This window comes from Cibotium barometz, chromosome 16, assembly GCF_041138505.1.
Source record: "Cibotium barometz isolate CiBa-2024 chromosome 16, ASM4113850v1, whole genome shotgun sequence".
NCBI lineage: Eukaryota > Viridiplantae > Streptophyta > Polypodiopsida > Cyatheales > Cibotiaceae > Cibotium > Cibotium barometz.
The window spans coordinates 57746494-57757215 of NC_141061.1; the positions used below are offsets into that span (position 1 = coordinate 57746494).

The 10722-nt window shown below is 42.9% G+C and overlaps 1 pseudogene; it reads right to left on the minus strand.

Annotated features, from left to right (window-relative positions):
* Positions 1–3475: 3475 nt before the first annotated feature.
* Positions 3476–8405, minus strand: LOC147630776 (phospho-2-dehydro-3-deoxyheptonate aldolase 1, chloroplastic-like; annotated as a pseudogene).
* Between the last annotated feature and the right edge of the window lie 2317 nt (positions 8406–10722).

Sequence of the window (10722 nt, forward strand, 5' to 3'; positions counted from 1 at the left end):
ACAAACAATATGATAGCCAAAGTGTTAAAAAATATAATAAAATCAAGAACATCAACTAAAATGTAATGATACTCAATAATGAAAAAACTCATAATGATATAAACATCAAATAAGTACATCAGAATGAAAATGAGCTACCCCAGCTAGTCTGAGGTTAGTCACTGCCCAAAAATCTAAGTACAATGTAAGTGAGCTAGCTAACCCAGCTAGTCTGAGTTTAGTCACTATCAACGGCAACCCAATCAAAATCGTCATCTCTAACTGCCGGTCGACGTGCGCGTCGAGGCTGCTGTGCACGTCGAGGAGGCTGTGCCGGCTGCGGGGGTCGTCGAATGTCTGCCGGGAGGTCTGCCTCAAAGGCAGGATCGTGAGCTGGTGCCGATGTACTCGGGAGCTCACGAGTCCCAAAAGCTGCTATGGCCCTCTCTCTCTCTCTCTACGTCGTGCTAATGCAAGACGCCTCTGTTTGTAAACCCAAAATCTATAATCTGCAATGGTACGTGTCTGCCACTCTACTCGTGTAAGCTCCTCTGCTGTAAGGACACGCTGCTCATGAGAAGCAGCACTGCTGCTAGCACCATCACCCGAGGTGCCACTAGGGCCAGCACCACCCACGCGCTCATATGCTGTGATCTGGCTCTCATGTAGGACTCTCTGGTAAGCATCGAACTCATGTGAGCTCCACTCTATCTCAGGAGGCACCTCAGGCTCCTGGGCTCTATCATCGAAGGCGTCGAGTCCCAAGTCAATAGCTGATGTAAAATCAATAGGCCTGCCAGTCCTGGCATCTACTCGAACGAGGCCTGGGTGAAGATCATTGATGCCCAAAACCCTGTACGTCACTAGGTCGACGCGTGCACGGCAGGAGGGGCATGCTGAGAACCGGACTAGCTCCTGGGTGATGCAAGACAAGTGAAAAAATATGTCCACATCCCAGGGCATATCCACCTGTACTATCAATGTCCTCGATACATAAAGCGCAGCACGCATCACGTAGGAAGGGTGGTGCATCCTGCGGGAGAGGTCGTCAAAAAACCTCTGTGAGACAGGCCGTGGATATAAAGGTAGGTAAGGCACTATCACGTCCGAGGATCTACGAAACTCTCGAACATGCAGCATCAGCTGCTCTACCCTATGCTGGGCAATCTGCTCCATAATCTGATGATACTGTGCCTCAGCTCTAGAGCTCTCTACCTCGGTCCGAGCCTACGCAAAAAAGTAAAGCATTAAAATAATTGATTAGTCTCTCATTAGGTATTACTTAAAGAAATTTATAAATTAAGACCTTAATTATAACTCTTTTATGTGCAAGAGAAACCTACCTGCTGGATGTCGGACTCTCTTAGATGCTGTGCCTCTGCAGTAGCTGCCTCTGCCATCTGTAATGCAGCTCTGAGGCGGTCAATCTCCGCTCTCGCCTCTACCAACTCCTGAGTGAGTCTCTCAGTGGGTAGGTGTGGGAACCTATGTGACACAATCAACCATGCTGCTCATGTAAAAATATAGAAAAGTATATATAAACATGTAGATAAATGACCAAAAAAACTCAAGACGTAATATATATGTAAATACCTCGACATCTGTCGTCGTCGGTATAGATCGTGAGAACAGGCGCACCACGTGCTGGATGCTCTCCGTGGTACTCCGTACGTCAATGCCGACCTGGGTGGTGCCAAGAGCCTCTACTGTCGACAATGGCACAAATGAAGGATCTGTGGTAGGTGCTACACGAAGGGCAGGTGGAGGCCGCGTACCCTGGTCCTGGAGACGGCCTCGGCCAGCACCACCACCCGGACGATGGCTGGTGTAATCCACCTCCTCCCCTAAGACAAACTCCGCATATAACTGCTTTGCGAAGTATATGGGAATCTGGCGGTTGTTCGGCATCCTCCCATATGCGGCAACATATCGACTATAGATATGTGCCGCCATACGAGGATGCGAACATTGCGAAATAGTAAGGGGCTTGCCCGCCCCCCCAGGCCTCATCCCACGACTATCGAGGAAAAGATCTAGGTAGGCTCCATCCCTAATAGGAGCAAGATCACAGACCTGACGATATGTCAAGCCATGTGACACAGGAGCAGTGCGATGGTGGACTATCCACTCATTTACATAAACAATATCGTGAAGGCTACGAAGGGACGCAAGCATCGCCTCCAAGTCTGCCACGAAATGTAATGTAGACGGTGTGTCTCTAGCACTCCTACGGATAGCCGCTAACTCGCGGTCTATCTCCGCGATGAGGTCCGCCAATAGATGAGCGGCCCTCCTCGTGGCCCTCCTCGTGTGACTCCATGCTAAAACCTAAGCCAAACACAAAGGTCCAATGTGAAGGGTCTAATGTGAAGGGTCTAATGCTTAGTGCTAAGTAGCACTAATGAAGCTATAAAACAATGCTAATGGGCTCACTAATGCTAATCCAAATCAAGAGAGCAAGGAGAGTGAAAACGACTTGTGACAATGAGGCAAAAAAAAAAGTTTTCCGGTTTTATAACCTCGATCGAGGTTCGGTAACATCATGCAATTTAGGGTTTGCAAGATTAACGCTCTGGATATTAGGGTTAGTGCAACATACGGCCAAGATACACACCTAATTTTAGGGTTGGGGAAGGATCGACGACGGCTGAGATTTGATATTACTATCTCGTTCGAGGTACATGGACGGCCACGATTTAAAGTCATTACCATGACAAGGTATGTCGACGGTCAAGATTCATTATATACCTCGATCGAGATATTTAAACGGCCGAGATCGCATCTTCCAACGTACGTGAATGGACGGTATAGATTGCGTTTACGTATCTCGATCGAGATAATTGGACGGTGGATATTGCATCTACGTATCTCGATCGAGATATTCGGACGGTGCAGATTGTATCTCTGTATCTCGATCGAGATATTTGGACGGTTGAGATTTGATCTCAGTATCTCGATCGAGATATGGGGACAGTGGAGATTGTATCCCATTACCTCGAACAATGAATGGTCGCGATTTGATGTTAATTTCTCGTTCGAGATACGTGGACGATGGAGATGTGCTAGTCAAATATGCCTAGGGGGATACAGCGTGGCCCTGATGTGGATCCGAGTGGCATAGATATCTCGATTGAGATAATGTGGTGGCAGTGACATGTATTGGTGACATGGATGACGCCTGGAAACTCGGACCTGCTAGCGTGGCATTAGTTGGCATCTCGATCGAGATATGTCGATTTAGGCTCGGGAGGCACGTGTCGTCTTTTAATTCGCGGCACTATCACGATCAAGGTACTCTGCCCGAGATGCATGGATGTCCCAATTTTAGAGAGTGAACGAAAGTGAGTACCCTCATCTTGCAACCACCCCACTGCAATTATATTCTATTTGTCAAGCTAACATACAAAATTCAAGTGACATACTTGACACATACTACATTCTACATTTTCATATATATTTGGAATGTTATGCATTTACAAAGCCTACTAAAGAGGCCTCAGTCTCGGCTATCAAGCTCTTCCTTGCCTTGCTTCTTTGTCCCCCTACGGTATGTCAAAGCATAAGACATTGTCCACACTCCTCGGCTTCGAGTATTGTATTGAACCCGGATAACTTCAGCCCGAGACCCCTCCTGGTCTGTGAATGAATCATCCCTTCCCATGGCCATGTCCTTATCTACTTGGAAAGCCCCATCCACGAGCTCAACCTCACCTACAATGTACAGTCAATGATAAACATAGATGTAACTGAATTCATTTGCTTTACCTTATGTAATGTGTATGTCCACACACCTTCCATGGAAACCTCTCTATGCTCAATGGAACATACAGCGCCTGCCATGGATGTGTCCTCCTGAACCTCACCTCCAACATCCATATTATCTTGGTCTTTGGTACCCCCACCCACGAGCTCAACCTCACTTGCAAGGTACAATCAATGATAAACATAGATGTAACTGAATTCATATGCTTTACCTTATGCAATGTGTATGTTCACACACCTTCCATGGTAACCTCTCTATGCTCAATGGAACATGCAGCCCCTGCCATGGATGTGTCATTCTGAACCTCAGCTCCAACATCCATGCCAACATGTATATTATCTTGTGCTTTGGAACATGTACCCCCTGCCATGGTTGTGTCAACATCATGTGAAATAGTAAGCAAGACAAGTGCATAGATGAAATTATATAGGCAACATCACAAGAGTGTCTTGGGGGGTCCACTATATGGAAGCCCCTCCTACGACGTGCGTTCAAGCGATATTTAAAAATCCCCTTATCTGTGAATTTTGTGCTAATAAAACTACCCCTTTTTCTTTATAAACTTACGGGTTTTTTTCCAAAGTACAATTAAAATACCCCACTTGTAATTGTATTTCTGTAAATTTACCCTATATTTTGGATTAAAAAAACCCCACCTAATGATCGCACGTGGTAGACTTACATATTTTGAGGTGCACCCCCCGAGAAGAGTGTCTACCGTAATAAAGCACTAGGTGATAGCCAATTCATAATGCATACCATGTTGCTCACGTGGGGATGCCCAAGACATCATGTGGCATAGAGCATCCAATGCATCCTCTTCCTTAATCCACGAGCTGGCTTTCTTGCGTCCTCTTTGGAGATGGACTAATCACATCTTCCACATGCGTAGTAAAAGTGTCTAGTATAAAACATGATATTTGAAACATTAGAAATGAAAGTGCTAAAGTTAATAAATGTAAAATAGACAAGTATTTGGCTGTGACTATACCACGAGCTGGCTCTAATGGTCCATCACAACCCAAGAAACCCTCAAACCTCTCTACCGGCCTTAGGACACGGTTATTTTCACCAAGGGTCACTGCCTTATACTCTTCCATTCCTTCATTGATGTAATCCTCAATGAATGATTCTTTCCAAGCAAGGATTTCCTTCCTATGGATGTCACATGCATCTATATATATCTATTTACATTGAATCCTTGCTTTAACTAGCAATCTATATCTCTTCATGTAGATTCTGTTCATGGCTTTATACCTTGGTGATTTGACTGGGACGTTCATATACTTACTTAGGCTTTCTCTTATCTTCCCTCTGTCATAGACCACCATAGGCAATTATGGATGCTTTGTTAGGCGATGATGATTGAACATGTCTAAGAGAGAGAAGGCTTTTGGTGTACCTTGACACCCATGGCAACCGGGCAACAAGCATACATACTCCTTCTTTAAACCCACCACACTTCAGCCTCTCTGGATATCTATGTATCTCCCACTAAGGCACATCACAAATTAGCATGTTATGAGTATGTGTATGTGGTAAATGTGTGTAGGGTGTGTGTGTGTGTATTGTGGATGTGCTAAATACCATATGATGTGTGTGTGTGTGCGTGCGTGTGTGTATGATAAGTATGTGTATGTGTAAGTGGTAATATGTGTATGCAAGATGGGTTGTGTGTGTGAGAGATGGGTTGTGTGTGAGTGTCTAAAACCATGCATTTGCCTGCTTTCCATGGGTTGTTTGTGTGTATAAAACCATCCGTGTGTGTGTATGTGTGATGAGTATGTTTGTGTGGTAAAATGTGTGTGCAAGATGGGTTGCGTGTGTGTGAATTGTGGATGTGTAAATACTTGCATGTGTATGGTGTGTGTGTATGAAAAGTTTGATTCATGTGTATGGTGTGTATGTGTGTATGAAAAGTTTGATTCATGTGTATGGTGTGTATGTGTATGAAAAGTTTGATTCATGTGTGTGTATGTTGTAATGCGTGTATGTTACATATGTGCATTTGTGAATGTGTATATGTGTGTGTGTGGAGTTATGTATTGTGTGTGTGTGTGTATGTGTATTGAGTATGTGTATGGTGTGTGTGTGTGTGTATGTGTATGGTGTGTGTGTATGTGTATGTGTATTAAGTATGTGTATAGTGTGTGTGTATGTGTATGATAAGTTTGATTCATGTGTGTGTATGTTGTAATGCATGTATGTTACATGCGTGCATTTGTGATTCATGTGTGTGTATGTTGTAATGCGTGTATGTTACATGCATGCATTTGTGAATGTGTATATGTATGTGTGTGTGGAGTTATGTATGGTGTGTGTGTATGTGTATTGAGTATGTGTATGGTGTGTGTGTATGTGTATGATATGTTTGATTCATGTGTGTGTATGTTATAATGCGTGTATGTTACAGGCTATCCAGTCAAATGAAGAATTGGATCAGAGAGGAGCAGAAAGGATTCATCAAAGGAAGGTACATTCTGGATACCATTATCACTTTGTGGGAGGGCATGGAGTATGCAGAAGAATCTAAACAGGACTACATCTTTTTCAAATTTGACTTTGATAAAGCCTATGATAAACTCAGTTGGCATTATGTACTATAATCCCTTAAACATATGGGTGCATGTCGGCATTTCATCGAGATGGTGAGTACTCTTTTTGGAAATGTCACTGCTGCTAGGGTGAATGTCAATGGAGTGCTTTCTAGTTCTTTCTCCCTTACCAAATCTATCAGACAAGGATGCCATCTAGCACCCCTCCTCTATGCTATTGCTGCAGATGGTCTGAACTGGCTGATTAATGATAGGATGGACAAAGGGGAAATGAATGGCATCTCTCTTCCCAACAATAAGCAGTTATGCACCCAAATGTTTGATGATGATACTAATGCTATGGTTGCTAATAATGAGCTAGGCATTAGGTGCTTTTGGGAATGCTTGGACATTTATTGCAGGGCTTCTGGATGAATTATTAACCATAAGAAAACGAGAAACATGAATTCTTGGATATCTAGAGCTGATTTGATCTCAGACTATAATGTCACATATGCAAAATTAGACTTTATTGGGGCAAGAATCAGCTTATGGCACCAATCAGACACCTGGTTGCTATCGATTAAAGATATGCCAGTTAACAAAGCTTTCCAATGAAAGAGTTCAAAGGGCCTACTTCCTATCCCCCCCAAGCAGGGGACTGCTCCTATCCATTACACTTTAAACAAGAGATGGGGAATCCTTCTGGACAGAGCACAATGATATTATCTGTTTGGTAAGTTATGGAATAAATATGTGGACCCAAAAAAAGCGTGCGTACCTTGGTTGATTATGCTCAGAGCTATTTGGACTCAGTTTAAAGTCCTTAGACTTAATATTGGGGATGGGAAGTGCCACAGATGCAAGGAGACTGAGGATGACCTACACATATTCATGCACTGCCCTATTGCAAAGGAATGCTTCGAGACATTGGCCGAATGCATTCAGTTATGGAATGGCTACACCCTTGGCTGGAAACACATGTTACTTGGAGAAGGCATTGGTTACACTTTGGAACTGTGGGTTGTCTTGAGAACTGAATTGTTATGGTGCTTGTGGTTATGTAGACTTGATTCCATTTGTAAACAGTATGCCTACTAACAACTTCAGGTTGAAAGAGAACTTGATACATGCAGGTGAAAGATTCATACAAAGACGGTTGAAAGATCTGGACACCAAACTTCTTCGTCTGCATATATAAGAAAGCTAAAGGAAGGCAAGTGGACCAGGTGATACATAAAATTCAGGAAGTGTTGAAGATGAAAGAATCTGTCATCTCCAAGGATGTGATGCTTATTATAAAAGCACTCTATTTGTTGTAACGGCCTCCTCTAACTTCTTGATATAAGCTGACTTTATTTGAAAACATGGGCATTAGATGTAATAATTACCTGCCGCCTTGCTCACTGTGGGGGGTGAAATCCAAGTTCCATTGGGTGACTCGTTGCATGGCAGCATAGCCGCCTGTGGCGAAAGAGCGGAGGAGGTTAAGGGTGGCTGCGGCCTGGCTGTAAGCTCGGATCATTCGGTTAGAATCTGGGACTCGTGATTTCTCATTGAATATGTCCCCATTGATGTTGGTCACCCCTGCAGCTGGGCAATCTCACTCCATCTTTCTCTTCGTAATCCTCTGATCTGGGCTTGGCAAATTGGCCGGCCAACCTGCAATTATGTCCAAAATCTCAACAAACAATTAATCACAGGAGACGATCAATATTGCATGCCATGTCCACGGAGAAGCTCGAATTCTTCAAAATAGAAAATCGGCAAAAGGACCTTGATGACCGGCATTTGGCCGCCGAACATTAGGACGGCGCCCATCTGGAGGATCACGTGGAAGGTGTCCCGTATGTTGACGGCGTTGAACTCTTTAAAGCTCTCCGCGCAGTCGCCACCTTGCATCAAAAACGCCCGCCCCAGCGCCGCCTCCGCCAGCTTCTCCTCCAACCTCCTCGCCTCCCCCGCCCCAGCGCCACCTCCGCCCGCTTCTCGTCCAACCTTCTAGATGTGCGCTCGCTAGCTAATTGCTGCAGCAGCAGCTGGACTACCAGGAGCCAAAGTGGAAAGAAGATGGTAGCAAGGAAAAAGAAAAGTGTGCTGCTCGCGCACGCCAACAATACGTATGCCATATTTATTAGAAAGCCTTAGCCCATTAACCCATCACCCACCATATTAATTCAACCCTTTACTCATGACAAGTCTTTGTGCCCACCAAAAATTTTAAAGTCCATTCTGTGCTGGGCCTTACACTACCTTTCATATTCTACATTGTACTCCTCCCAAAACAACATTGGTCCCCCGGGCCGGGAATGGTGTTCCGGCCTTTAATTTCCCAAAATCTATTCTATTACGGAGAAGTTTTCCTCCCTTCCACATGTCACTCCCTCTAGCATCTCCTCTAATATACTCTAAAACCATCTCTTCTCCTCCTCCTCCTCTAGCCACGTGGCAAGGGTGTACAAAGGGACAGACTCTCCAAAAAAAGAAACAAATTTAAGAGAGGGCATTATTGGGAATTGAGCAACGTTCTTACTAGTGTTCTCATTAAACATTTTTCCCAACAATTCAAAGAACCTTCAACCTCAAATTTATGTAAGTTTTTTCCTAAATTTTAAAGGTTTTTAGTAAAATCATAACTAAAATCCCTTAAAATTTGTAGGTTTTTATGAATTGTTGTTTTGAAATTTGAAGGTTATTCTTCAAAATTTGCCATTCACCTGACACTAAACCTCGGTTTTTCGTAAACACTGGTTCTTACACATCTTTGGGAGCGACCTACTCTCTTTCCCCCTCTCTCTCTCCTCCCCCTCTCCCCCCATCTCTTTACCTCCCTCCCTCTCTCTCATCCCCCTCTCTATGTCCCTCTTTGCCTCTTTTTTTTGGGGTTATTGTGTTCGTGTTCGTGTGCGTGAATGCTTCCATGCCACCTACTAGTGAGGGGGGATCGAATCCAGGTTCTGCCCGGTAGTACGAGAGTTCTCACACACATGCATATTATAAATATTAATATAAATCAATATAAAAAATAAAAAATAATAGTTTATTATTTAAATAATCATTTAACACTTAATATTTAGATATAACATAAAATATTTAATCTTAGTAATTAATATTAATATTCATAATAATTGTATCAAATATTAATACAAATTTGAATATAAATACATATTAGTATATTTTTATATTTTTATTTGTGTATATATCATATATTATAAGAAAAGCGAATCTTAAAATTTACATTAAATATATGATATTTGTGTGTGATCTATATATAAATACAATATATATAGAACTTAAATTTTAAAATTTACTTCTATACAATATATGAAATAGAACTAACACAAACACACACACACACACACACACACACACACACACACACACACATGCTCTATTAAGCATAGGTCTCTTCCCTGCACGTGTCAGCAGTGTACATCGGCCGGGGGGGGGGGGGGGGGGGGGACACTTAAGCAACATCCAATAGAAGGTAGAGAGGGAAGAGGGAGCATGTGGCACATGGGTTGAGGGACTGATAAGCTATATAGTTTTAAAAAGGGTTAAATTTTAAAGTCTTGATACACACACATGCACACAAAGGCACATACACATGCATGCGCATGCACATATCTATGCACATATATACACATAAATGTGCACACTTGTATGCCTATACTTACTCAAGTATGCACACACACAAACACGTGTATGTATGCACACAATGTACACAAAGTTACACACGTACATACATGCATACACATGCTCACACACATAAGTACACATGCACAGATAGACACACACATGCACACATGTGCATGTATATACGCACATGTACACACACAGAGACAAAGATACACACACACACAGTCACATGCACACACATAGAAACATATACATACGCACATGCTCACATGCACATGCATAAACACATAGCATTCACGTGCAGATTCAACACACTCATGTGTACCTACACACATGAATTCGACACACACGTGTACATATGTGCATAGTCAACACACTCATTTGTATGTGTACATGGGAATTCGACACACACGTGCACTTATACTCTACTAAATATTTACTTAAACCTTGAGGCAAGCTCTGAAGAAGACGAGGAAGAAAGAGAGAGAGACAAGACAGAAGAGAATAATGAGGGCCTTCCCTTCGATCAACAACAAGTGCCTACCATCTAAAGTGTTTTTCAACACCCTCTAGTTGATTCTTGCTTCTCCAAGTGCCCACTTATCTCGATCGTACACCCCATCAGTTTGCCTTATTTAAAACATCCACCATTGTCTCCCCACAATGCCATGCACCACAATGCATCTTTGAAGTGTATAAAATGTCACACAAAGAGGGCCTATCAAGACATCACAATGAAGACATACATACATAAATATATACGTACATATCACAATGCACCTTTGTTGAAGCGTATAAAATGTCACA